General features: G+C 47.8%; 1 protein-coding gene across 17 annotated transcripts in view; it reads left to right on the top strand.

Moving 5' to 3' along the window:
- LOC139361223 (disco-interacting protein 2 homolog C-like) overlaps positions 1 to 27,381 on the top strand; it is a 173,525-nt gene that overhangs the window by 38,154 nt on the left and 107,990 nt on the right. For 3 of the 17 annotated variants that reach the window (XM_071089767.1, XM_071089764.1, XM_071089758.1), the window contains exon 1: positions 21,043 to 23,427. The exons of 6 other annotated variants lie outside the window; for them this stretch is intronic. The gene's annotated coding sequence lies outside the window, so the exon portion shown is untranslated. Of the gene's footprint in view, positions 1 to 6,237; positions 7,515 to 21,042; positions 23,545 to 27,381 lie in introns of those variants that run through there. 8 more of the 17 variants (XM_071089765.1, XM_071089762.1, XM_071089748.1 and 5 more) reach the window with 5 other exon arrangements.

Below are 27,381 nucleotides of genomic sequence, written 5' to 3'. Positions count from 1 at the left end.
GCAGTGTGCTGCCTTCCGTCTTCTTTTTGGGGAGAATTAGTTGTGTTTGTGTGTACTGCTCAGCTCAGCCTCGTGCAGTTGTGTGGATGAGGAGCTTGGATGCTAGGTGACCCTCCCAGGCCTGCCTCCCACCTCCCTAGGCCTTGTTCTAAACTGACAGATAAACAGTGTGTTTTGGAAGAGGACAGCAGCAGGGCAGGAGAGAGTTTGTTCAGACTTTCTCCTTGCACTGACGTTTGAGCCTTCATCCAGCCTGGGCACTTTTACAGAGCTGCGTTTGTGTGTTGCAAACCATTCCCTCCCAGTAACCGTGCTTTCAGAGGTTTGGAAATGTGACTTAACTCATCTTCAATTTAAAGCATACTATCAAATTTTAGTGTTGAAACTGATGTATTTTATGGCCTTTATTTGATTTCTCTTGATTTTTTTTCCCATATGAGACAGGGCATCTTAAGGGACACAGCCTGGTGTTGGCCCCCTTTCCTAAGGATGGAAGTGAATTCTGAAAGCCCTTTATGTAGGCAGCGAAGGCCTCTTTTATTTTGGCCTAGTCAGGTATACAATTCTTTTTCTCTTTGGTTTTTTTGAGACAGGCAAAAAAACCTTTTTGTTGCCCAGGCAGTGGTGTGAGCACAGCTTACTACAGCCTCAACCTCCCAGGCTCAAGTGATCTTCCTGCCTCAGTCTCCTGAGTAGCCAGGACCCACAGGCACATGTTCCATGTGTCCCCATGCCTGACTTAGTTTTGTATTTTTTGTAGAGATGGAGTTTTGCAATGTTGCCCAGGCTGGACTTGAACTCCTGGACTTAAGCAGTCCAGCTGTCTCAGCCACCCAAAGTACTGAGATCACAGGCATGAGCCACCGTGCCTGGCCAAGTGTGTTTCTAATTTCAAAATTAAGAGGACACCCATCCAGTTAATTACATCTCTATTGGAACATGCTGCTTATAGTGCATTAGGAAAAATCATCCAGAACTTGGAAAAGGAGCTGGACAGACACAGCCCTTCGAGGTTGTCCGATGAACCCCTGGGGTCTTTAACTATCTGGAGGGATGTACCATGTCAGACTCACTGTTGACCGGCTGAAGCCTAGGTTTCATGAGGTTATGTGTCAGCTTGTAGTACTTTCTCTGGCAGAGATGCGAGTGACTTCTGCTCAGTGACAGGCTCATCTCAGGGACTTCATGGCCTGAGGGACGGCAGCCTGTTTGAGCTGATCGAGCAATCTCGCACTACCCTTATTTTCTGAAACGCCTATGAGTGACTTCTCACACGGTCTTTGAAGCGGCTTCATGCCCGCGCTCCTTGGTAATGATCGAATGCTTTTTTTGACCCCTCATCCCTTTCTTTGGGGTGTTCCAGTCTCAGTTCTCATGATGTGTTCTGCTTCTGCAGGAATTTCTGAAGCTGCTGAGTGTAGAAAGCACTGAGGAGGCTGTGCTCCCACCCCTGTGAGCCTTCCAGGCATCATCCTCTCCCCTTGGTGAGGCAGCGTCCATGACACACCGAGGAGGCTGTGCTCCCGTCCCCCGTGAGCTTTCCAGGCATCCTTGTCTCCCCTCCAGAAGGACAGGAGGAACCTTTCAAACCCTTCTTAAACTTGTTTTCATGTCTTTGTTTTAACAGTTTTCTTTGCATCGTCTCCCTTATCCAGAAGTGAGGGTGAACGCTGAGTTATTCACGGGAGTCAAGAAACCACACGCAGCCCAAAGTGACGTTTGTTTCCCTGAAATGATTTGTGTGTGTTCACCTTAAAATGCAACTCAGTAAAACAGGTGTGTTTTGAGGAATGACTTTAAATTACCTAGGTAAAAATGTGACAGTTAAATTTCATCATCTGTGTGGGTGTCCACAACCCCCTTCTGTGATTGCGTGTGAGTTTGTGACTTGTGGTTATTTTTGAAGAAAGAAAATCTGTTGTTGAGGACTTCAGATGGTGTGCTGGGATTGTGTAGGGTGGACATCGGGGGCTTCAGTGTGTGGCTTCCTTGAAGAGGTTCAAATTAAGGCTGAGAGTCCCTACTCCAAAATGCTCCAAAACCTGAAACATTCTGAGCTTCCTCATGACACTCGAAGGAAATGCTCTTTAGAGCACTTTGGATTTCAGGCTGGGGATGGTCAACTGGAAAGTGAAATATTGCAAGACCCTTCTGGCCCCAGGAGCTTGGATAAGGACATGGAGGGGGCCTGTGCCAGGTATCCCTGGAGTGCAAGGCAGCCTGGGCTCTCTGACTGGTTTTTTGTAGGAGCCACAGAAGGGAAAAGAGGGTCAAAGTGGCCACGCCTGGCTCCTGAGAAGGCTGGACCAGAAGGAGGTGGATGCGGAGGACAGCAGTTGAGTCCCCAGCGTCCGGGACTCCTGTCCCTGGTGGAGTTGAGAGCCTCCTCTAGTTGTGGCCTCTCCGCTGTCAGCAGCCACTGAGGCCTGAAGGGAGAGGGGGCTGAGGAGAGGAGGAAGGATAGGCCTGCTTCTGGAGAGGGCCAGCATCGGCCTGTGCTAGCCTCGTTTGTTACTGCTGCGTCCAGTGTGCACGGCCGTGCCTCGTGGTGTAGCGGTTCCCGGGATGCACAGCGCTCTTGTCTGCAGTAACGTCTTTGTCTCCGACCCTTGGAGGCAAGTTACCTTTTTCTCCAGTGAAAAGAGGTAGAAAATCTTACAGAAATACATTTGCTCTAATGTCTGTTTTCCAATAAGACATGGTCGCTTAGGCTAAATCTTTGTGAGGTCAAGACAGGAGGATCACTTGAGGCCAAGGGGTTGAAGACCAGCCTGGACATCATAGCAAGACCCCATCTGTATAACAGAAGTTAGCTGAGTGTGGTGGTGCGTGCCTGTGGTCCCTGGTACTCTGGAGGCTGAGGTGGGAAGATCACTTAAGGCTACAGTGAGCTGCTATTGCTCCACTGTACTCCAATCTTGGCGACAGAGCCAAGACCCTGTCTCAGAAAGAAAAGTTAAAAAAAATCCAGAATGTCATTTTCTTTTAAAATCATCCCAAAAGAAAAATCGTTTTTTTCTAAGAATGTAAAGGGTAACTGATACGATTCTTTCCTTGCATTGTTTCTCCTTTTCGAATATTTACAGTAGTCCGTCCACATCGTCTCTCATCTCATTACAAAGCAGCAGGTGTCTTTGAGGTTAGTGGTGTTTCTCTGTGTCGCACCTTGGAGAACAGCCAGCATGAAACCTCTTACCACGATCGTGCACATCGTTTGTAGTCCCAATTAAAATCCTCTCCAGAGACGCCTGTGCTGCTTATTATAGCAGAACTTTGGTTGTGCTGAAATGTGCATTCAGCTAATGGTTTTAAGTTCATATCTGAGATGATGCTGTATAATTCCTGAAGCATATGGGATCAGTAATGATTGAAGATAATTCTGGCTGATGTCATTTGGAGGATATTTTTCACTTCAAGTTAAAACTTCCTTCGCGATAGTCATTTTGGGATTCATTTAACTATGTGCTTTATTTCATAGCTCAAATTTTCATTAGTCATTTCATACCATAGGATTTTGAAAGCAGATTTGGCAAAACCTTTCTAACAAAATGTTTGCTTATGATGTCCCAAGGAACAGCACTCAGAATTGCTGGTAACTGTGGTACATTTTAAGGCTGATGATAGAAGTCACTTGAATGGTAAGGGCTGCTTTGTGAGGCAGATGGGGTTTGAATCCCGACCCTCCTGATATGCAAGCCCTGACCGTGGCCTTCTCTCCTCTCCCCTGGGAGATGGGAAGGTGCCAGCATCTACCTCACAGGCCGTCCTGAGAACCTGGGACTAAGGGCTTGTGTTCCTCTTGCAGGTGGCACAGACGTGGGGGCTTGACGATACACACACTGCAGGCTGCCAGTGTCAGGGTAATCCAGTTTTAGTCATAAAGGTGGGATTTGCTTTGCTCCCCTGCAGACCAGGTGCGGTGCTGCTGTTGTAGCAGGTGTGTGGATCCTCTTGGGTGGTCCTCAGGTGGACAAGGAGTCACCGATTCGGATTCCCAGTGTTAGATGTGAGGGGACCATGGACCTCATGTGTTCAGAGGGGAGGAGTAAAAAGCTTCCCTTGTATTTCCAGAACTGTCTATCCCAGGAATGCCAAACCACTGGCTTTCACCTGACGCTGTCGTAGGTGACACTGTCTGGAAATGAGGACTCATGTTCCGCATACTTGAGCCAGTACCCGTCTCCCTCCAGGGCCGTGGCCCAGCCCTCCTCATTTCGCTGGGTTGCCAGCCTGGGGATCTGTAAGCCCAGAGACGTCTCCGGTCTCGGCCCCCGCTCCCCCTGGGGACAGGAGGTGGCTTCAGGAGGCTGGTGATGAATGCCTGAATGAAGCCGACTTGTGACTGCAGTTCTGTCTAAGGGCCTCCCCGGGTGTTAGATGTCAGTAAATGACACCTGTGTGTGGATCTCATGTGATGAGAGAAACAGTGGGGGAAACCAAAGCTTGTGGAGTCTACAGGTTCTGAACTTGGAGGTGTGTGCACCTGTGTACTTGGTGAGGGGTGTGACGTCCGGAATGAGTGTGCACGTGTGTCACGTTTGTGCATGTGTGGTTGAGTGTATTTAGCAGGTGTGGGTGGAGTGAGCATGTTCATGTGTGTCGTATGTATTTGAGGGTGTGTGTGGAGTGTGTACACGCATCATATTTGGTGAGTGTATTTGAGGGTGTGTATGGAGTACATACATGCGTTTGCGTGTATACTATTGGGTGAAGCGGTGGCATGTGTGGAGTAAGCATGCACACGTGTATGCTGTGTGTGGGGTTTCTAAGTGGTCCTCCCCTGAGCCTGCTCCTGGGCCCTGCTGTCCTGGCAGCTTCACAGTTTGGTGCGTCTTTGATTCCGGAAGATTCTGGAACCAAATTCTGAAGCTGTGATCACAAACTTGCAGCCCTGGAGGACGCTGGCCCGTGGAGCCGGCACGAGGGTCTCTCTGCTGGCCTCTCCCTGGGCTCTGTCCACAGAAGAGCATGTCCGATGATTGAGCTGTGCGGGTCTGTGGCTCCCCAGCCTCGAGTCAGCCCTCGGTTCTGTCCCACCTCTGTTTTTCTTGCTGAGGGGCTCCGGGAAGTGGTGCCTGGGATGGCGTTTTCACCCTGGGGTTGCTTGGCCAGCTGCCCAGGTGCTGGCTGCCTGAGACCTGCTGCCGTCCTGGGTGGACGGGGCTGTCGCGGGGACATCCCTGAGCACCCGCGGGAAGGCAGGTTTAGGAAGTGCCAGAGGTGAGTGGCTTCCTCTCACACTTGATTTTCTGGAAAGTTCTGGGTCTCCTGTTTTTCCCTAAGGGAAGTTAGAAACTGAGTTTCTCTTTAGGGGAACGTCTTTGCAGAGTCTGCTGTTTGAATGTTCCCCAGGTGTGGAATACTCAGGGCCATATGTGTTTGGGAACATCCGTGTCCTGAGCGAATTCAGTAAGGAATGGAGAGAGGCCTCCTATCAGCTTGGCCTCTGTTTCCAGCTTGTTGAGGGTTGACGGCTGCTGGTATCCCAGGGAGAGTTAAACACTGGGCGGTGTGGGATGGGAATGTTTGCTCTGACAAGGACAGTGGGAAAGCATCTAAACAAACGTCGCTGTTCTCCGGGCTCCTCGGGGTCGAGCTTGTTTTGTGGTGTTGAGGGAAAGCTACCCTTGTTCCTGTTCCTCACCATTTGAAAGGTGTCCAGGACACGTTCCTCTGGAGAGGTGATGTGCGTGAGTGGGGGTCAGGTCGCAGGCTCCGAGGTTATTTGGGACCTGTCAACTGATTTCCTGAACACACAAGTGCTTGGTAAAGATGTTCCTGATTAGCTAAAACATTTCAAGAGGACGTGATAGCTGGTGGTTGTTTAAAGACTATCACAATTTTCCTGTTACTTTTTAAATGCCTGTTGAATAAGGGAGGATTCACGTATTTTTATTTTCCTGTCTGCATACTTGATATTTTGTTTTTTGTTTTTCATGTGGGTGTGCAGTTAACAGGATTTAGAAGCAGTCTCAGCCCTGGGGAGACTTCAGGGCCGCCTCAGTCAGTGCTGAAGGGAGGCAGGGATTTGGGGGCTGCTACCTCCACAGGAAGGGACACCAAGGGCCAGAGGTCAGCAATCTCAGTGAGGTCACAAAGACGGGCACACCCAGCACCCTGGCCCATGTGCCTCTCCTTCACCTTTGTCTCTGCTCAAAGCTGCTCTCCTGGGTCATCACTGGTGATCTCTAGGTGCGTGCTTGCTTCTTGCAGAAGTGGTGTCTGGCTGTGGTCAGTGTGGGCCCTCAGGACTTCCCTGTTTTTGGCTCACATCAATATTGGGCAGTGGTGTATGTTTGCTTTGGAGTGGTAGATCCGGTGGATTTTTGGCTTTGCCAACTCATTTAATACCTGTTCTCCTAGGTGCTGGGACCCTCTCCTAAGTCGCCTGTTCTCCTAGGTGCTGGAGCCCTATCATAAGCCGCATGTTCTCCTAGGTGTTGTGACACTATCATTAGCTGTGTGTTCTGCTAGGCGCTGGGACCCTATCGTAAACTGCTTGTGAGAGATCTCGGAGGTGCTGCTTATGAGGATCCGCTGCCTGACCTGAGGTGCAACAGTTGCAATTCAAAACCACCCCCCAGAAAAATTGTCTTCCATGAAACCCATCCCTGGTGCCAAAAAGGCTGGGGGACAGCTGGCCTAACGCGGGCTAAGATGTCAGTAGATTTTTGGACTTGGGCCTCAGTTGAAGAGGATTAGATTTTGAAAGGTGGGGTTTGAAGGCTTCTAAAGGGCAGGTTTTCATCTCCAGTGGGGCCTGGCCAGAACTGGGTAGAACTGACCCAGAAGCTGACAACTAGTCAGGCTGGCTCACTGCCTGTGTCCTGTGTGTGCAGCCTTGCTGTTTATTCAATTGTCTGGTGGTGGTGTGGATTCCATCCACAGCCTCAGAGTAGTGGAAGCCATTACTTCAAGGCTGACCTTATTTAACTTTATCAAAAAGACATGAAAATCATTTAGTATAAATCTTCCAGATACCTGTATCCTTTCTTTTCCCAGAGGCTTTTAAGTATTGCAACTTAAAAATCTTCAAAAATAACTTGAAAGGAAAACCTCTAAATATATTTTTGATGAGCACCCTTGACACCTTTAATATGTGAAGTAAATTCCCTTGACTTTTGTATTCCTAGAAACTCGTTCATGTTTGCAGATGACTTTGTATTTTGTCAACAGTGGCCACTGGTTGGTGACCATCAACACCTGCCGTGTATCATTTAGAAAGTTGGATGTGGATGTATTCACTTTTCAGACACACAAACACATGGGCTGTTTTTGGTTTTGATTTTTTTGGTTTTTTTTCTCCCCCCAGCTGAATTCAAGAAAGGGAAACAAGCAGACAGAGTAAGTACCAGAAAGCGTCTAAGTGGCTGGGTGGGGGATCCTACTATGGTGTTGGATTGTGTTCTGCCAGACATCGCTCCTCGAAAAGCTGACCCTGAAACGGCTGGCATTGCCCTCACCCTGGGACATTCGTCTGTCTCACCAGAAAATGAAGAATCTGCCAGAGTACTGTGAGTCAAATTCAGTCAGAACTCGATTAACTAAGAGGCTTTGTCTCAAAGGCCAAAACATGAGGACACATTTTTAATTTTTAAGGAGTGCTTCATTGTGAGTCAGTTCTGATGTGTACTGCATTAGGAAACCTCTGAACTTCCACGGTCAGGCCCAGAACTCTGAGAGAAAGTGGTTGTGCCCTTCCCACTGTTTTTGTCACTAGCTGTATTGATTTCCTTAAAAACCCTTTTTATATGAGTTCTATTATAGTTTGAAAAAAATTCACTTAGGTAGAACTGGAAGCGTTTGCGCCGTGTTAATACTCATGACTCGTTCTGGGTCTCGGTGTATGTGTACTGTATAAATGTACATGTGTGTATGTGGTGTACACATACTACGTGTATTTCCACTGCATGTATTTACAGTGTATAGGTATGTACACTACATTTGTGTCCTACACACGTGCATGCTGTAGGCATGCATGTACATGTGTATATGTGTGTATCTACGGGGATGATTATATGCACACTAGTTGGACACCTATCTGTTCTACATGTGTACATACATGCATGTATTTAATGCCATATACATACCTGTGTACGTGCACCATGTGGGTATGTGCACATTATTTCTGCAGATGTATATATACATATGTGCACACAAGCATGCATGTACACTATGCACACTGAATAAACTTCTGGATATGTACACAATAATACGTATACATGCTGCATATGTACGTACACTATTGCATATGTGTATACGTTTTATACGTTAGTGTACTGATGTACATTGTATACATGTGCATATGTGTACACTGCACATGTGTATGCATGCTGTAGTGCACCTACGTACATTGGATAAGAATGTATGTTATATGCATGTGTATACATATAGCAAATAGCATACCTGTGTACATACGGATGTGCATGTGTATGCCATATACATGTACATACAGGTTATAGTATACCTGTGTACACTGTATGCATATAGACGTGTGTACATGCTCTGCATGTACATACATGTTAGCATACCTATGTACATTTGCTATATGGATGTGTGTATGCTCTATGCTTGTACACACGTAGTGAACTTGTTTGTACACTATATATATTTGGATGTGTGTACACTCTATGCATGTACCCTACATGGATCTGGATGTGTGTGCACTCTGTACGCACGTAGTGCACTTATGTACACTCCACGTATTCGGATGTGTGTACGCTCTATGCAGGTACACGTGTTACAGTGTGCCATATACGTACGTTATGTGGATGTAAATGTGTGTGTGCGCTCTATGGCACCAGGAATAGGGCTCCCGCAGGGATCCAAGAACGCACCATCTCGCTGGCACCAGAGAGTGTAGGATGAAAACAGTTGTTTGTTACAACCTAGTTGAAATTTGGCAGGTTCCTCTACCCTTTGCAACGATCTAGGAACAGTCACTTCATTGATGTTTGTGTTCCTGAAATCATAAACAGCTCTGTGAGGTGTGTCTCATCCCCAGACGAGAGAGGGAACTGAAACAACAATGACTCGGTCACTTAAGTGAGGTAGAACTAACAGAGCAGCTGTCTAGCTTTCTGTATTATAACTTTGTCAGCAGCTCAATGAGAAATCGGCACTCATCAGGAAATGTGTCCACTTTCTACTGTTCTTTATTCGTGGCGTATTAACTGCCTCGTGTTATTCCTCACGATGTAGCAAAATCCCTCCTAGAGTTGTGAATATAAACAGTTCATGACAAATGTAGTATCTTCTTTGTAACATTGAAAACGATATGTAAGTTCATCTTCAGATATTGTTTGGAAGGATGAGAAGGAAGGTGTTTAGGACAAAAGAATAGAGAGCTTTCAAGTAAACAGGGAAAAGAAGGACTTTGTGCAAAATATTTCCAAATTTGGAATTTGAGAATACTAAATCTCACATCTAAGATCATAGGTAGTTTTTTTTTGGGGGGGGGGGTTAAAATTAGTACTTGGTTTTCCATGCCTTTGGGAATTTCAGTCCTGATGGAGGATTGCAAGAATAATCTGATTTTTCAGAACAGAAGGGCAGTCTGTCTCAAAGGTAAATTCCAGGTTCTACCATAGAGAAATAGAAATTGCTGTCAACTTTCTGTAAGGTTCTTCAGTTCTTTCCTCTTCTGTGGTTAAAAAACCATCTCTGGGTTTAGTCTCAGCCAAGTTCCTCTTATGAGGTTGCCTTACATTTCGCACAGCTGTTGAGAGTCTTCATCATTCGTAGTTAACTTGTTAAAAGCAAAACCTTGTACTAGTTAGATCTGGGCACCTTGAAGGCAGGGGTTTGTTTTATATTTTTAATAAGCAGCAGGGTGATGGCAGGGCTAGGGCCCTTCCTCCCATCATGCATTCCTCTGAGCTTTCAGAGCTCTCACTGCATGCTGAGTGGTGTTGGCTGTTTAGGGTTTAAATAGGAAGACGAGGCTCTGCGACTTGGGACGCTCTTACTACCTTCATAGAGAGCTTGGTGACAGTTCAGCATGACAGTTTGTGCCCCTGCTGTGTATACTTTGTTACGGCCTCACAGAAAGGGTATTGATTTAAACGTGACTAATTTCTTCATGTTTATTTTTGCCTTTATTCCTAGTTACAGTCCTGATAATTTTTCTTCCTTTAAAATCTTGCTAATGGTTAGTGAATTAGTGATAAACTATATTTACGTGTTCTCTAAATCTAGCGATTTAATTGGAGGTCATTCTTCTTGCACCATGTGTCAGTGCTATGTCAGGATGGCTCAGTTTTACATTGTCAAAGGATTAACTAGAGCAGGATGCAGCCTTACTGGAAATTGCTCGTTTGTGAAATACAGGCACTTTATTTTTTGTTATACTCGAGGTGTGTTCAAATGTAAACATTTTGAGCCGTGTTAGAAGGATATACAAGATTGTAATGAAGAAAGCAGCAACTTGATCAAGTACTAGCTAATGAATTTTATGTTTTAAGTATATGGACTGTGGACCTTGGCAATCAGTTCTCATCTTGACCTTTTATTGTTTTATTAGAATCTTGCTCTGTCACCCAGACTGGAAGGGTAGAGCCCAGGAGTACAATCTCCATTCACTGCAACCTCTACGTCACAGGTTCAAGCGATTCTTATGCCTCAGCCTCCCTAGTAGCTGGGGTTACAGGGTGTGTGCCACCATGTCTGGATAAATTATTTTTAGTAGAGATGGGGTTTTGCCATGTTGGCCAAGCTGGTCTGCAACTCCTGACCTCAAGTGATCCACCCACCTCAGCTTCCCAAAGTGCTGGGATTACAGGTCTGAGCCACCATCGCTGGCCTGACCTTCTGTTCTAATATTGGTTATTCAGTCTCGATGATAGCACCTGGTTGTATTAACTTGGGGTAGAAAGCACAATTGCAATGAATCTGGTTGTGTATATACGTGCTGACTTAGCGTTCATGGCAGCACTGTGAGGTGGGCATTGTTCCTGAAGGAAGGCCGATGGGCAAGTCGGGGCTTAGATACGGGACTTGTGGGCAATCACTGCTGTCCCATGGCTGAGATCAGGCCTGTCTGTCGCCTGTACCCTGAACTCTGAACACACAAACGAGCAACTGTCAAGAGTCGGTGCTCGAGTGTGATGTGGCCTGTGGTGTTTGCCTCGCAGCGCTGCTTTGGCTCGGGGCAACAGGGCAACAGCTCCCTCCCTCGTTCGGCTGCCTGGGAGTCCCAGGAGAACCCACTGATACCGTTTATAAATGCCGGACATCGAGCGTTCTCCTTGGTACCAGCACATCTGGAATTGGACAGCTCGGTTAGATTCTCGGCCAGCAAACCTGTACAAGAGTGTGTGAACTCTGCGTTTGCTTCGCCCGGACAAAGGTGAATTCGTGGTCACTACTGGATGGCAACAGGTGTGGCCTCAGGAGCAGCACGGAGACAGGCACCCGGGTGCAGGAAGAGCATCTGCAAGAGGGGGTGGGGAAGGTGACAGACACAGGCGCGAGTTTAGCTGTTACCGTGGATGGGGGGTGGTTGGGTAAGACCAGATTTTCTCATTGTTGCCCCTTTCTGAAAAAGACCCTGAATTGACTTCTCTGTGGCTCCTCGCGCCTCCTTGTCAGGTTGGAGGAGACTGCTCTCCTGGCTCAGGCCCTGCTTGCGGCATCACGGAAGCTGCTGTTGCTTGCCCTGCCCTCCCTGTGACGTCCTCTGTGCTGTTGTCCGGGAACAGTTCTGCCGAGCAAGCTTGGACTCTGCTCCCTTCTGCTCTTGGATTTCCTGTCTGGAAAGCTTGTGTTCTTTCCTGATTTTTGATGATGCTGAGCTATGTTTTTGCAAGGATCACGCGTGCCTATAGCAGGGAGAAGCCCCTTTGCAATTTTAACATCTTGACGCTCTCAAGCAGAGCTTGCTATCGAAGTTGACAGCCTCCTGTGTTTTTGTTTTGGCAGAAACTAAATTTCAGTCCTAGGACAGCTTCAGCACACTTGATCCTAGCTCTTCTCTCTCACTGCTCCCCTCGTGTGTGGCAGAAATCATATGCCCTGAAGTTTACCAGTCCCTTCATTTGAAAATCAGTTAGTGTATGTGATCCTCATGAGAATTTTACTTTTTATAAAAGCAATCGCAAAGACTGGGTTTTGCGAAACCAGTGTTTTATGTGTATATTAATTGCACTCACAATAAGCTTTGTCTTCTAAATATTTCATGTTTCAGATTAGCCCTGGAATCATGCCCTGGAGTAGTTTTGCTATTCCGCTTTTATTTTTGGCTAAGGTAAAGTTGAGAACATTGTGATATTAGATGTAGTGAGTCCTTTTAGTTTCTTCTATGTCTGTTTTCCTTTAAGCCAGAACCAGCAGACTGATACCAGTTTGTGAGCACCTGGCATCTCCCAGGCCTTTCCTGGGTCTTCCCTCCGCTGTCTTGTGGACAGGGCAGTCATTGGTGGAAGATGAACTTGAGAATCTGTGTGTGGAATTAAGTAAATGTCATAGCTCTCTTCTGTGACAAACTGAATGACATTAAGCCCAGTAAATTGTAACAGCAGACTTTGCACATACAAAGCATTGAACACCAGGAAGGTAACCAGGCTGCGATGCTTCTGGTCCTGCACAAGACCTCCGGTATCACAGCGCATTTAACATACTGGCAGCATTGAGTGTTTGAAAATGTTGTGTATGTACCATGTCCGTGATTTTCGAGGGCCTGGATAAACACCTCTGGTTATCGCAATCTTTATCAATGGGAGCTTAAGGTTAGTACTGGGGCAGACTGTGTTTTAAAGAATTAAGGTGTCTCGAGTATGTTTCAGTTTTCCCATGAAGAAGAAACATGTCAGCTGTTCTTTCCTAGACTGTGGCTATCACAGTGCCCCACCACGGTCGGTCACATGTTTACTTCCCCTCCATTTAACCGGGCTGGGCTTGGGCCAGAGTACTTCGGTTGTCAAATGTCATATGAGGCTGAGGAACTGTCTTCTGCTTCATCATTAGCTTATGGAAACACTGTTTTCCAAAGCATACTCTCCTTTATCATTTGTGTTTATATAAAATAATGGAATGGTTATTTTAACTGTGCAGTTTCCTATGTTTGGTTATTTAATTGCAGAAAGATAATGGTTTTATTTTGCTAAAATCTGTGCTAGGAATTGTGCAAAATCTTTGTGAAATGCCCAGTTTACTAGCTTAAGTTATAGATCTTTGTATAGAAAAGAAAAAGCCTATTGCTACAAGGAGCATTGTCTTTATCGATGCAAAAAGCTTGAAACTTATTGGCCGTGTAGTAGGTAAAAATGCATCAGAATGTGACGAAAATTGAGAAAAGCATTGAAGTTTTAAAATCTGCTCTGCAGTTTTCTTCAACTCCCTTGCAAGATACTTAATTTGAATAAAAGACAGAATAAAGTGTTCCCACTGAGGAAAGTGGCAGGAGGACTGTTTAGAATGTGTTCTGAATCTGAGCAGTCCTGCCACACTCGTCTGTGATGTGGTGGTGTCCATGGTGTCACTTTTACAGAACTTTAAGAATGCCTCTGTGAATAAAATACATTTTATTCTTAGTATTTCTGTTTTGAGTTTTGAGGTGTGTAAAACATGTTAATGGTTTCTTTCCCTTACAGAATTTGCTTGTTCTTTTTTTTTTTTTTTTTTTTTAATGCCTACAAGACTCTGAAGCACATTAATCGCTTAAAAAGGAAAGAAAAAAAAAAAGGGCCAGGCGTGATGGCTCACGCCTGTAATCCCAGGGCTTTGGGAGGCCGAGGCGGGTGGATTGCTTGAGCCTCGGAACTCGAGACCCAGGGAACCAGCCTGGGCAACCTGGTGAAATCCCATCTCTACGGAAAACACACAAATTAGCTGGGCATGATGGCTGCACACCTGTAGTCCCGGCTACTCCAGAGGCTGAAGAGAATCGCTTGAGCCTGGGAGGCGGACCTTGCAGTCAGTGGAGATCACGCCCCTGCTGTCAAGCCTTGACAGAGTTGGGACCCTGTCTGAAAAACAGCAACGTTCATAACGTATGGGTGAACTGCCCGGCTGCTCTGTCTAGAGTAGAATAAATCTAATTATGTTTTTGCCTTTTATTAGCATTGAAATTTTCTTAATTATCCCTTTGTTTTCATTACATTGTAGCAATATATTGCCGCTTAGAGTCTGGAACAAGTAGGCTTCTCTGGATCAGGTTCTTACTGGATGGCTAAAACTTAGAATGATTTTTCCCTTCCTTGGATGTGACTTATAGAACTTTGCCTTTTGAGGTGATGTGCTGCATTTGATAGCGGACACAGGAATGCCCGAAGAATTCACTTACAGGGCTAAAATATACGTGCTTTGTAGTGTTTCCCTCCTAGAATGAAAACGGTACCTCTCATTTGTGGGTCGATGATGCTATTTGCTGAAAACTTTTAAAATTTTATTTATTTTATTTTATTTTTTTCAGACGGAGTCTTGCTCTGTCGCCGAGGCTGGAGTGCAGTGGTGTGATCTTAGCTCTCTGCAAACTCCGCCTCCTGGCTTCACGCCATTCTCCTGCCTCAGCCTCCCGAGTACGTGGGACTACAGGTGCCCGCCAGCACGCCTGGCTAATTTTTTGTATTTTTGGTAGAGACGGGGGTTTCATCGTGTTAGCCAGGATGGTCTCGATCGCCTGACCTTGTGATCTGCCTGCCTCCTTCTTCCAAAGTTCTGGGATTACAAGCATAAACCGCCGCCCCCGGCCAAATACATGTTTGTTTACTGCCTCAGTCCTACGTTGGGTAGCCCTGTTCTTCGTCGGATATTCAGGGAGCGGGGGCATCTTGAGTCTTGAAAGGTGTGCTCTGCGAGATGGGAATCTTCCGGCTGCTTATTTAGGGAATCCTGCCGGCTGTCATTTACTGGAGAGCGCAGTTTCCTGGCTGCCCTGGTCTTTGAGGGGAGGGAGACTGAGGGGTCATTTTCCCACCTGGACCAATGTGTTTATTAAACCTGGTTTGTGTATCATTTGGATCTTTTTATGAAGGAAAAGCTACATCTGTGACTTTCAGATGAGTGGAAGTCATGTTAAAAAAAATATATATATATATAAATATATATATATATAAATATATATATATATATATATTGGCTACTATGGAGAAGTTTTGTTCTTGTGACCTGTGAATACAGTCACAGGAGAGCAGAATGTTCACGGTGTGGGTGCTTACAGTGTACATGCAGAGTCACATTCTTCACTAGTATTACGTTAAAAAGTGACAAATAAGAGAAAAATATTTTGCTCATTACAACGTCGGTAAGAAGCTGGCAGCACTCTTGTTTTTGGAGGGGTGTGAAGGGAATATTGAGAAAGTGTCATCAACATTAGACTCGCCCACTCTGCAAATCCTGTGCCAGCTGGAGTGAGGATCCCGTGATGGAAAGATGCACCCCTGTTCCCGGAAGGAGTTGAATCTTTGTAGCGCTCAGGACGCATGGTTCATCTCTGTATAAAGGCAGAGTGTGAAACGCCGTGGAGGCTGAGAGAAGCGATGTGGTTAGCAAGTATGAGTGAGACGTTTGGGGCTTGTTAGCACCTGGCGTGTGTGCAGCAAGCTTTGCTATCTGCACATGTGTGATCCTTAGAACACTGGCGTCTGGAGCCATGGGGGCTGTCGAGGGCCCCAGCTCCCGGCGGGCTGAGGAGTTCCCTGTTACCACCAGGATAACCGTGATTTTTGAAGGCTGTCACTCAATCCCAAGTCCTGGAAGGGGGCTCCTTTCAGAGAGGAAAACACCCCTAGAGCCTCAGGCAGAATTCAGTGATTTTTCTTATAATGTTGCTTAGATTTCGCAAACATGAAACCAAGAACATATTTCAGAATGCTTATGGTTCTTTTGTAACCATGGAAACAAAGTAAGTTGCAGTCGATGGACAGTTTGCGGAAGCTGAACTGCCTACATCGTGAGCACGGCGCTCTCCCTACCGCCCTGGGCCTTGCTCCGGTTTTCTGGGGAGGCTTTGCAGGGCCTCTTGGCTGGGATACCTCTCTCATGTCCAATGTTGCTACCCCTGGTCACAGCCATACTGCTGGGCACCTGCGACGTGAGGTCACTGAGTGGACACGGAGCCGCGGGGCAGCAGTTGGTCAGGAGGTGGCATCCACATGGTCCGAAACAGGTTTCTGTTCATTAAGAATGATCATTGCAATAAAAACAGAGTGAAAGAAAACTCTACTGACCTGAGAATGCGTCCGCTGAGTTGCATAGGGAAGTGCAGTGAGGAAGGTGAGGGCTGAAAGGAAATGAGGGAGGGAGAGGAAAGGAGAGAAGGGAAGCGAAAGGGGGAGGGCGGATGGGAGTGAAGAGGGAGATGGAGGAGGAAGAAGAGAGAGGGCGGTGGGCAGGAGCCTGGGAAATGTGTCCCAGAGCCGGTTCCTGACCGTCGTGGGTGCGTCAGAGCTGATCTTCCAGGAGAGGTGGCCTGGGAGGGCTGACCCTTAGGAAGTGAGGGCCAGGGGGAGCTGATTTTTTGGCCCTCAGCGGGGCTGTTGTTGACCTGAGATACAGTCGATAGTTTTCCTGAAGAGATCGTCTGCACAGCCACCGTTTGCTGCCAGGTTGGAGACAGAAGTGCTCCTCCCCATGGATTCTTTCTAGTTTGTGGATTTTTCCCAGTTTACCTGAGCAGCCTGTCAGTGGAAATGTCGGGGATTACTAACATGTCTCCATTCTACAGAGCAGTCGACCAGCTTCCAATCCTGTAGTTGTTGGGGGCACCATTCCGGTCCTGTCAGTGCCGGCCCAGCGTGGAAGCCGCAGCCCGAGGCGCTGGGAAACCTGCGGGGCTCTCACTGCCAGGGTTCTGATGGGAATCGAGCGCTGGAAGAAAGATGTCCTTAGGGCAGAGCCTGGCGAGGAGGGGGTGCTGCTGTTGCAGCAGTACATGGAATTTCAAATGACAAATGAAACAAGCTTTTAATTATGACCAGAGCCCTATGCTCTGCGTTTCTTCAAATGGAAATGTTGTGCTGAAATGAAATTGCTGTTAATCGGTTGCCTCATGCAAGACGCAAGACGGAGGGCTGGGAGCAAAGTAGAACGTGGACTTATCTACAAAGCTTCCTCCTCTCAGACTATCATCAGCTGGATGGTGCTACACAGGAATATGTGAGAATTCGTGTGAGAAAGGTGATGGGTGCAGACCTGTGTGACCGGCAGGTGTGGGGGAGGTTTGAGAGAAGCTTTTGGCTGAAGTGATGTCAGATGCAGGAGCTGAAGTGTGATGTCTGTCTGGATGGAAGAGCACACACGCCTCTGGGCTGCGGGAAACAGATAAAGGAGGAGGTGGACAGACGTGAGTCGTGTCTTAGGAATGGTAGCAATTCAGGCAGACCCAGGATCAGGCTCCCACGGGGGAGGAGTGGATATCAGGACCCAGGGAGCGTGGGGCGGGGGTCATGCCCAGGCCTCTGCGGGTCTTGCTCTTGTGTCAGCAGGGCCCTGTGCTTGCCCTCCTTAAAACTTTCCTGATCCATAAAACGGGCACGACAAAATCCACCTTGTGACACTGAAGCTTAAATGAGATGATGTACATGGTGTCTTCCTTCCCTTCCTGACACATCCTAGACTCACAGCTATGGTAGCAGCGACAGACTGGATGGAATGCTGGAGCTGCTTTGCGCCTGGTGAAGCCACATGGATTTGTGCAGTGCTGGCGACTGTCTCTGAAAGCCTTTGGTCATGGCAGTGGCAGCCTGGAGTGGCTCCTGGCATACTTGAGTCTGTGGAGTGCAAGGTTGACTGGAGCTCCGGGGCCATTGATACTGTCCAGGGGTGAGCTGATGAGGCCCTAAAACATGGGGGGAAGGCCGAGAGGACTTGGCTGCCAGAAGCATTGTAGATTTCTGGCTTCGAGAACTTGCTGACTTATGGACATAGGAAGGTAAACCCAGATGGCTCCAAAATTGTAAGTCCAGAAGAAAGGTGGGAGGGTACAATTGCTGACTAGGTCATGGTTGCCCTGTCCCTTTGTTTCTGGCCATCGTTTCTCCTCCCTCCCCCTGCCTTTGTGGGCTGGAGGGCCTGAGCCTGCACAGCGGTCTATTTCATGATGACAATGGCCGATTATTACCCTGCAGTAAGAAGTCTCTCCATTTTATTTGGCAGCAGTAGTTAAATAAATTTAAGGAGTGATGGTGTAGTAGTATTGGTTTTGTTTGTGCTTTTTTTTTTTTTTTTTTTTTTTTTTTTAGTGTCATTTAACTGAATGTTATTTCCAATTTCACTGATCACTTTGAGAGGCCAAAACATGCTTTGATTTGTTATTTTGTGTTTGAGCTAGTTTATTGCCTCACAGGAATGCCAAGTATTCTGTTGTCACACATCATTAAGTATCTCAAATTGTGTTACTATAATACTTAGCTGAATTACCTCCCTTATTTTGGCTTTTAAAAATCTAAAATCTGTGTGAAACACAGGATGGTGCATCTCCATTGAGGGTTGTTGAGAAGTGTGACTTTTGCTGGCATGCTTGAGAATCAGTGACATTATTTTATAGAAACACTTTGTAACTGACAGCAAAGCTAGAAGCTCCTGTAAAGGGCAGAGTAGGCAACGTGTGATGCTTTGAGGGCCATAGAAGTCTCTGCATATATTTCTTTTGTGAAAACGTCAAAGTGTAAAAATCACTTCTGGTTCCCTGGCCAAGGCTCGGTCGGGGATCGTGGTTTGCAGACCCTTGACAGCAGCTTAGCTGAAAGCTGGTCTCCCATGCGGTGAGCAGGAGCCTACCTCATTGCTTCAGCCAGAAAGATGCTGCCCTCATGCTGAAATTTACTTCAAACAAACTTGAAAGCTCTGGCACCGCTGCTCATTTCCATACTGTTGCAGGCTATCTAAAATACGGAGGATGCCGTGGCGTTTTGATTTTGTTACTCCTCTTGAAGGGCTCTGAGATGGCTCATCGCGAGTTAGACATTTGCAGAAATGATCAAGCAGAGCTGCAGTCATCTTGCAGATCAAGTGACGTTTTTTCTGAAAGCTTGTTACAGGCTTAAATTTCTGATCCCGTTCCATCCACTGATCTTGTATGATTGGTTTTGTTTTGCACCCATTTGGGTCTGTGAAGCGTCTCCCCACCGTGGTAGAACTTTAGCTCTGATTTCATGCATGATTCGATATCCTTACTCCTCTTCTGTGAGGAGAAAGCGCTGTAGCTCCTGCGTGGTTTCCGGCCCCTCCCTGCACGCGGATGGATTGGGAGGTATTTGTGGTGTGTGAACTTGCTACCCCCAAAGGCTCCTTGTTGACTCCCCTGGACCAGACTCTTCCCTACTCCCATGGACTGCACTCCTCCCTCCTGGTTCATTCCCCGGACCACATTCCTCCCTCCTCCTCCCTGGCTCACTCCCCTGGACCACACACGTCCCTCCTGGTTCACTCCTTGGACCACACTCCTCCCTCCTGGTTCACTCCCTGGATCACACTCCTCCCTCCTGGTTCACTCCCTGGGTCGAACTCCTGCCTCCTGTTTCACTCGCTGGGCCGAACTCCACCCTCCTCCCTCCTGGTTCACTCTCCTGTGTCCCCACGCCTCTCTCCTGGTTCACTGCCCTGGGCCCCTACGCCTCCCTGTTGGTTCACTGTCCTGGGCCCCCATGCCTCCCTTCTTCTTCACTCCCCTGAGCCCCCACTCCTCCCTACTCCCCTGGGCCACTTTCCTCCCTCCTGGTTCACTCCCCTGGGTCCCCACTCCTCCCTCTTGGGGTCGTGTTAGTTTCTGCTGTGCTTGTGCCAGCACGATAAGGCTGAGTGGCAGCTCCAGGGCTATGGCTGCGCGCGCAGCTGTGGTGTTAGTGCAGAGAACTGTGGGGATGCAGCTGCCCTTGCTGTGATGCTTCGAGTGTCACAGTCGGTATGGGAAACTGGGTGGGATGTGGATGTCCCAGGAAGGGACAGGAGCCTCCCCTCAGCCTCTGTCAAACAGTTCTCAGCCAGGCATGGTGGCTCATGCCTGTAATCCCAGCCCTTTGGGAGGCCGGGGTGGGTGGATCACCTGAGGTCAGGAGTTGGAGACCAGCTTGACCAATGTGGTAATTTTTGACACGTTAAGGATTAAGGAAAATGACTCTCACTCGTTTGCCTTGCTTTTTAATTGATGATTGGTGTAGCCCAGTAGTCTGAACTTGTTAAGCAACCATTCTTACTGAAAGACTAATGTTTAAAAGTCTCTTCCTCTGGACACGTCTTTGGCTGCTGTAATCAAATGCAATGTAATCAAATGCAATGTAATCAGCACTGGTTAATGGCTTTCCTTGTTTGGCTAACAAATGCTCCTCAGAAACTTTGGTTTCTTGTTATTTTCATTTATAATTATGTTTTAAGCCTTCTAATTTTTCTAGCTTTCCTGCGAGTTGGGAATAACTGTGATGGGTGCTTAGTTTGGGATGTTGACGTATACTCTATGCCCAGCTACTATGCCATTGTGTGAACACTGATTTCTCACTTTCTCATGAAGACTGATTTCACCTAGTTTGGTAAATTCTATTAATTTTAAGGAAGGGAGTGGAATGCAACTGCTGTTAGGAGGCTTTTTTAAGGATCGGGGAAATGTTGCCATGATTATTACCGTTACAGAAGGAACATAAAAATACGTGCTGCCTTCAGTCATGATGAATATGTAAGTCCGCGTCTGGGACTGCAGAAAACGGCAGCCCCAAATCTTAAAATCGTGTGGATGTACCAAGCCCATCTGCAGGGCACTGTGGAGCAGCCTGCATTAGCCGAAGTTGGCCCACAAGCCCTGAGGGATGGTGTCTGAGTTATGATAAGGCTCTGACTTGGGATTTAACAGATCTCCTAATACTGTGATATTCTAAACAAAGACACGATAATGCCCAGGGAGCCCAGTGGGCACCTGTAGGCAGTGCAGGTGAGAAAAGGTTCCAAAGAAGCTTCCTGCAGCTCAGCTAGGAGGATTCTGTAAGGCAGTAGACACATCAATGTTCACATAGGAGTGTTGAGCTATATTCATTCCTTTTAAGCAGCCAGGCTTGTGTGTGTTTTTAGGGGCACTCACATGGCGCGCTTTCCACCCTCACTGCCGGTTGTGCCTGTTTGATGTTGCGGACTTCTGTGTTAAGTGTGTCCACTCTCCAAATGTATCTCTGTCTCTAGAATATTTTAGAGTAGATCATTTATTGTTTAAACGCTTGCTTTTAGTGAGGAAGAAATCTTTAAAACGGGCCATACAGACCCTGCTATAAATGTTGAACAATGGAATGTGTAATGTTTAACACGTCGTGTTTAAAGTAGAAGACAGTTTAATTTAGAAATCCTGTTGGAATGCCAACTTAAATTACCACCATCCGTATGCATATGGAAAAGAATGAGAGAGAATGTGTACAGAATTGGAATTTTGTCTATTTTGTCGAGATTCTGTAATGTATCAGGTACAAGCCTCACTTCATGATTTAAATGCATGAAGCTGAAATTACAAAACTTGACAAAAACATGCCTTTGAATAGTGAGCCTTTATCCTCCTTGAAATAGTGATTTATTCACTAAAATGTCCACCTGCAACTTTGTCAAACACATTTGTTGCATTAGTTCTCAAGTGAGCTCAGTTTTCCAGACAGGGAGATTATTATTGCTTAGTGTTTGTCCTGATGATGTTGGTGAACAGGGAAAATCCTATGATGTGGATCCTCTGTGTGTGTTACACAGCAGACGCGGCCTGCCCAACCCTCTGCCTGTAACTGGGAAGCTTGACTGTCGGGATCATTGTAGAGAACCTTGAGGAAAGCAAAACAAAAAGCCTCTGGAGTAGCAAAAGATGTAGCTGATTTCATGCAGTAAAACTTACACATTTTTCTTTAAAATGCATCCTTCGGAACCTCAGTTTGCTGATTATTTTAGAATTACTGTAGTCTGCTGACAGCAGTCGTGGGAACAGGTGCATGGCCCGGCTGGTGCAGGGGGTCTCAGAGCGGAGTCACACTGCTGACACCGAAGGAGGGGCTGGAGCCATCACGCTCGTGACTCGTGCAGATGGCCTTGGCTGACCTCCAGAAGAGAAAACGTCAGTATCCAAGGAGGAAAAAGTCTATTAATTTCATGAGTGTTTGCCTTCGCAGTGGCTACAACCCTGAGTTTGTGGCACCTGCTGTCTCTGGAATGAGGAGTCTTCCCTTCCTGGCAGACAAGCTCTAGATGGGCACAGGAGCTGTGGTTGCTGGATTGAAGAGGTTTCCTTCTTGGGGAGGTGGCCTTCGAGCCTGACATGAAGGAAGCTGTGACTGGCGGGAAAGGGCCTTGGAGACAGTGTATTTACCAGGAGGGTCAGTGACTGAGAACCATCCTGTTCCGAGTGTTGCCATTCTGGTTCTAGAGTAAACTTGGGGAGAAACAACAGCCAAAAGCCTCGAGGAATATTCTGTGATGTTGATCACGTTTGGTAGATTTGTTGCTGAGACTCTGAAATGAGAAGCCCTGGAGGTGCAGGTCTATCAGGCCGTGGGACGTGGGAGAGCTGCTGCTTCAGGGGTTGGAGTCCCCGTGCCAGAGGCTCAGTCCTGCAGAGACTTTTGCACAGTGGGCAACTGCTGCCTCTGGTTGATTGTGAGTCCCCCAGATGAATACCCATGAAAGGTACCATGTCAGTAAAGAGTCAAACTCTGTGAAGCATTTGGAGATTTATTCTGAGCCAAATGAGTTACCATGGCCCTTGATATTACCCTCAGGAGATCCTACGAACGTATTCCCGAGGTGGTCAGAGCCCAGCCTGGTTTTATAGCTTTTAGGGAGACATGAGACAATCGATCAAATAAATGTAAGATGTACATGGGTTTGGTCTGGAAAGGTGGGACAACTGGAAGCAGGGGTGTCCAGGTCATAGGTAGATTTGAAAATTTCCTGATTGACAGTTGGTTAAGAGAGTTGTCAGATAAGGGGTTGTGGAGACCAAGGCTGTGTCATGTGGAGGAAATCCTCCAGGTAGCTTCGGAGAGAATAGATTGTAAATGTTTCCCATCAGACTAAACGTCTAAGTTCTGTCTAATTCCAGAAGGGAGGTAGGGTGATGAGGCAAGTCCGACCCCCCAGCGATCATGGCCTGGACTAGTTTTTCAGATTAGCTTTGGAATGCCCTTGTCAAAAGCCGGTGCTGTTCAGATGGCCAAAGTGGCTTCGAATTCTAATGTTTTTACAACCAGAAGGTGATTGTGTTTTTTTCTGTGGATGACAGCCAGTGTGGTAATTAATATTTTGTTAGCAGATTAAGTTGGAAGTCAATGTGTTTTCATGTATGTTAATTATTAAATCATCAACAAACAGAGAAGGGCTTACTTTGAAACCAGCCTGAGACTCAAGAGACTCATCAAAGAAAACGATGGACTTGGGAGAACTGATTCACGTGTTTACTGCGCCAAGTTTCAGGCATTATGAGAAGTCTGTGCTGATACATTGTGACTTGAGAACTTAAATCTTGATGGACTCTTAAGAGTGAGGCTTTTTTCTTTTTCTTTTAAACGGTCAGCGTTTCTGTCTCCTGTGTTTTGTCTTCCAGCTGTGGAGCACTTTAGGTTTGTGTTCACGTGGCGTTGTTCCCTGAACCACCAGGTTTGTGGCTCCGCGGTCCTGCCCGCCTTGATCGCGTCTTCCCCGCCCCGTGGGTTTTATCCTGAGGACGGTTCTCCGCTGTGTGGAGTGGAGGATCAGTGGACAATGGCTTTACCGACTCATTTTCTATGTAGCTCCCAGTTTCTCAAAATCATAATTGTCTTGGATTCCCTGTGAACTGGGAGTCAGGCCTTGGGCACAGTGCTGGGTGGCCTTGGGTGCAGTACTGGGGAAGGAGGGAGAGATGAGAATAGGAAGGATGGGTTTGTCAGGGGAAGGACCCCTTTGCCGCATTCCTGTGTCTGTTTTAGGTTAAAGATGAATGGCCAGGTGGTGGATGTCTCCCCTGCTGTGGCTGGACCTCGCTGTGCTGAACCCTGAGCAGGGGCCCCAGCAGCTGCCTCCTGCCAGGCCGGGGCCACAGGGCTGGGCTGCTGCCTCTAGGGTGGGTTGCGAGGGCTCGTGCCAAGTTGCAAGGGTCTGCACCGCTCCTGTGTGACCTGAGGGGCATGGGGGAAGCTGGTCTGTGCTCCTTACCTGGGAGAAGTTGAGCTCACCTGGGCCAGAGCCTCTGGGGAGGTATTAAGGCAGAGGCCTGGAATTCCTGCTTTCCCCAGACAGCAAGAAAGCTCAGTGTTGCACCTGCTCTGAGATGCCCTCAGCAGCCATATATAGTTGACTTGAACATGAGGGAAGGTGCCAATTAACCCGGCTCTGTGGAGAGCTTTGAGGAGTCCAGGCCCTGGGCCCCGGGCTTTTAAATATGTTCCTTCCTGAACAAAAAAGAACAAAAGATCCCTGTGGCTGATGCTGACTGCATGGGGTAGGACATGCCGAGCTTGCGTGGGGCTTGCCCCTGAGTTTTCCTGGTGCTCCTCCCAGCTCCCACGGACACCAGCCTCTCCAGGCCGAGGCTTGTCCTGTTTAGACCCTTGTTGGTGGGGTCTGTGGTCCTGGATCGAGGGCCCAAGCACTTCTTTCATGATTATAAATGATTCACCAGAGACGCACGGCTGCCCCCAAACATCTCACGAGCATGAGATACAGCCAGTGTCGCCGCCGCAAGCTCATAATTCTAGTGGAAAGAGGAAATTTTACTTTTAATGTGCTCGTGTGACTCAGATGCAAATATTTAATTCCCGTTCAACTTTCAAGACCTTGAGAACCTCTGAGATTCCTTGAAAGCTGTTCCTTTGCCCCACGACTAACTCTCCTGTGGAAGGAGGCTGGGGTGGTCCGCGGCGTGTGGGGTCCTGCTGCGTTCTCCAGGATTCCTTAGGTTTCATCATTAGTCCCAGCTCTTCAGCAGGTGGAGCTGATTGACTCTGACATTTCCATTATATTGTTCTTGTGTTGCCTCAGTTAACTTAGAATAATCAGTATTTACCAGAAATAATTGATGGCGAGATGGGAATTATTGGTGATTCCCTGACATAGGCAGCCTGTATAGATAAGCGTGTTACACGGTGTCTGATTTCTGAGATGTTGGTCCAAACCTTCTCAGCAACACACTTTGAAGGGTAGATTCCTGTGCAGGAGAAGCTGCTTTTCCCCGAGACGCGGTGGCGGCCCCTGCACTGGCATGGCAGGGTGGGCGTGTGACTGGGCAGGGCTGGACCTGCTCCTGTCCGCCCCTGTGCGGGGCGCGTACCTCCGCACCACATGTGTGTCGAGGGTGCCTGCCTTTGTTCCCCCAGCTCGAACTCATAGAATTGTATACCTTCCTGACACATTCCTGCATAGAGATGATTAGATCTGGGGGCTGAATCTCAATCTCACATGCATGTAGGTAAATTATTCACGTAAATGACTTGGGTCCTCCACGTTCAGGGTCAGGAGGCGCGGGGTGGGTTTGGAGACAACTGCCTGGCCTCAGGAAGTTTCTCTCAGAGCCTGTTTCTTTCTCTAGCAAAGTAAATGATGCCTTCCTCACGGGGCTTGACACACGCTCAGTACTCAGATGCTGTCTGGTCTTTATTATAGTTAGTATTTGGGGAACAGCATGGCTGGTAAGAAAATGCGTTATCTTTACAATTTATAGAATGTCACACAAGGCAAGCGTGAAACCGGGACTCTACCCTAATCTGAAGGTGCTGGTGCTTAGTCTTCTGAAGCATTTTGTTGTAATTCTGGCGTGTGTCAGCCAAGTCATATGATGGCACCGCATGCGTGATGCCAGCTCAGTTACCTTGGAACGGGGAGCATGAGGCTGCCAGGGAGCAACCCTCCTACCTCCAGCCTTCGGCGGTTTCTCTCTCTCCTTCCCTCTGTCCCTCCCTATCCCCCACTCCTCCTTTCCACTCCTGCTCCCCTCCCTACCCCCCTCACTTACTCTACAACAGAGGTCCAGACTTTGACAAATCCCAGCTGGGCCTATTTATCACTGGGCTGGGAAACCAGAGGGAAAGGGGCCCAGTTACTACAAAAATAGAGAATTGAAATAGAATGTGAACTACTTTTGCGTATTTCTTATTTTAATCTGAATATGAAAGGCAAGTATCAGCATAAAAAGGGTGCTAACTGCGCCACACAGCTCCAAGTCTGCCTTGTCGGGGCTCCGTGGGTTCCCACGCCCTGGCCTTCTCTATGAGTGTCTGGACACGCCGTGGCTGCGAAAGGAGCATTCAGTTATGGTCCTTTGAATGTTGCAGAGTCATGTTTAATAAAAAAATCTTCACGTTTACCCACAGCCAAGTCTTGATTTAATAACAGGTACTGCAGGTCTCTGGGTGGGCCTGAGCCTCTGTTTTAGAAGCAGCCGCACCATCCGAGGGGCAGGTCCGTGTGGGCTGGCAGGCGGCCTGGTCCTTGGAGCACAGGGTGGACCTGACCCAGTCCTGGCAGTGGGGGGCCTTGCAGTTCTAGAATGTAGTGATGCAACCTGTGGCATAAATAAAAAGCCTCATGTGCCCCCATGAGAAGCTGGGGCTTCCCCTCAGTACTGTGGTGTGCTGTGTTTGTGATCGTGCAGATGTAAAAGGGTGAGGGAGATGTCTAAAAACTAGGCTCCCAAAGACAGCCCTTCATGTCGGGTGCTTTCATGTGTGTATGTACACCTGTTTGACGAGTGTACACCTTCACGCGTGCACCTGTTTCACGCATGCACACCTGTTTGTGCATGTGCCTGTTTCACACTTGTGCCTGTTTCGCGTGTGTGTGTGCCTGGGCATTCCCCTTGTATTGCGTCATACGTTGTATTTTACAGATTGTTTTTTTTCAGTTTGTATCGTGAGCTTGTAACGACGTCGTGAAGAAAAGAGGGGATCCTGGCAGCCTTTGGCTCTGAGAAACGTGATGTCACGGGAACAGATGAGACAGCCCGGGTGAGGCCGGCAGAGGCCATCGTGGCCTGGGAGTCCGTGCACATCCACTGTCTGTCGCTGTGTGACAAGTGACCACAAAACTAGGGGCTTAAGGCAAAGTACACGTACGACTGTACAGCTTCTTCAGGTTGCAAATTCAGGGCAGCCTTGCTGAGCGGCTCTGGCCCAGTCCCCCGGGTCACCGTGAAGATGCTGTCCAGGGCTGCAGCCATCTGTAGGCTCAGCTGGGCTGGAGGTTCTGCTCCAGGATGCTGTGCTGACGTGTCTGCGGGCAGAGGCCTGGTCCTCCACACCTGGTCCCTCCCTGGGGCTGCCAAGTGCATTCCTGCCCAGGGCCGCTCCTTTCCCCAGAGACGTAGCAGTGCTGGTCTTATGCCCAGCGTCAAGGTGGCCGGGTCAGGAGCAAAGACTTGTTTCCCCTACTCGGCGGCTACTCCTGCAGGGCTGGGAGACAGTGGAGGTCGCGCAGGAAGGTGTTCGCTGAAGACCGTGCTCTGTGACTTGACGGGTGTTC

Source organism: Macaca nemestrina, unplaced genomic scaffold (genome assembly GCF_043159975.1).
Source record: "Macaca nemestrina isolate mMacNem1 unplaced genomic scaffold, mMacNem.hap1 Scaffold_108, whole genome shotgun sequence".
NCBI lineage: Eukaryota > Metazoa > Chordata > Mammalia > Primates > Cercopithecidae > Macaca > Macaca nemestrina.
The sequence above is the reverse complement of the archived record's forward strand: the minus strand, read 5'-3'. Positions and strand labels throughout refer to the sequence as shown.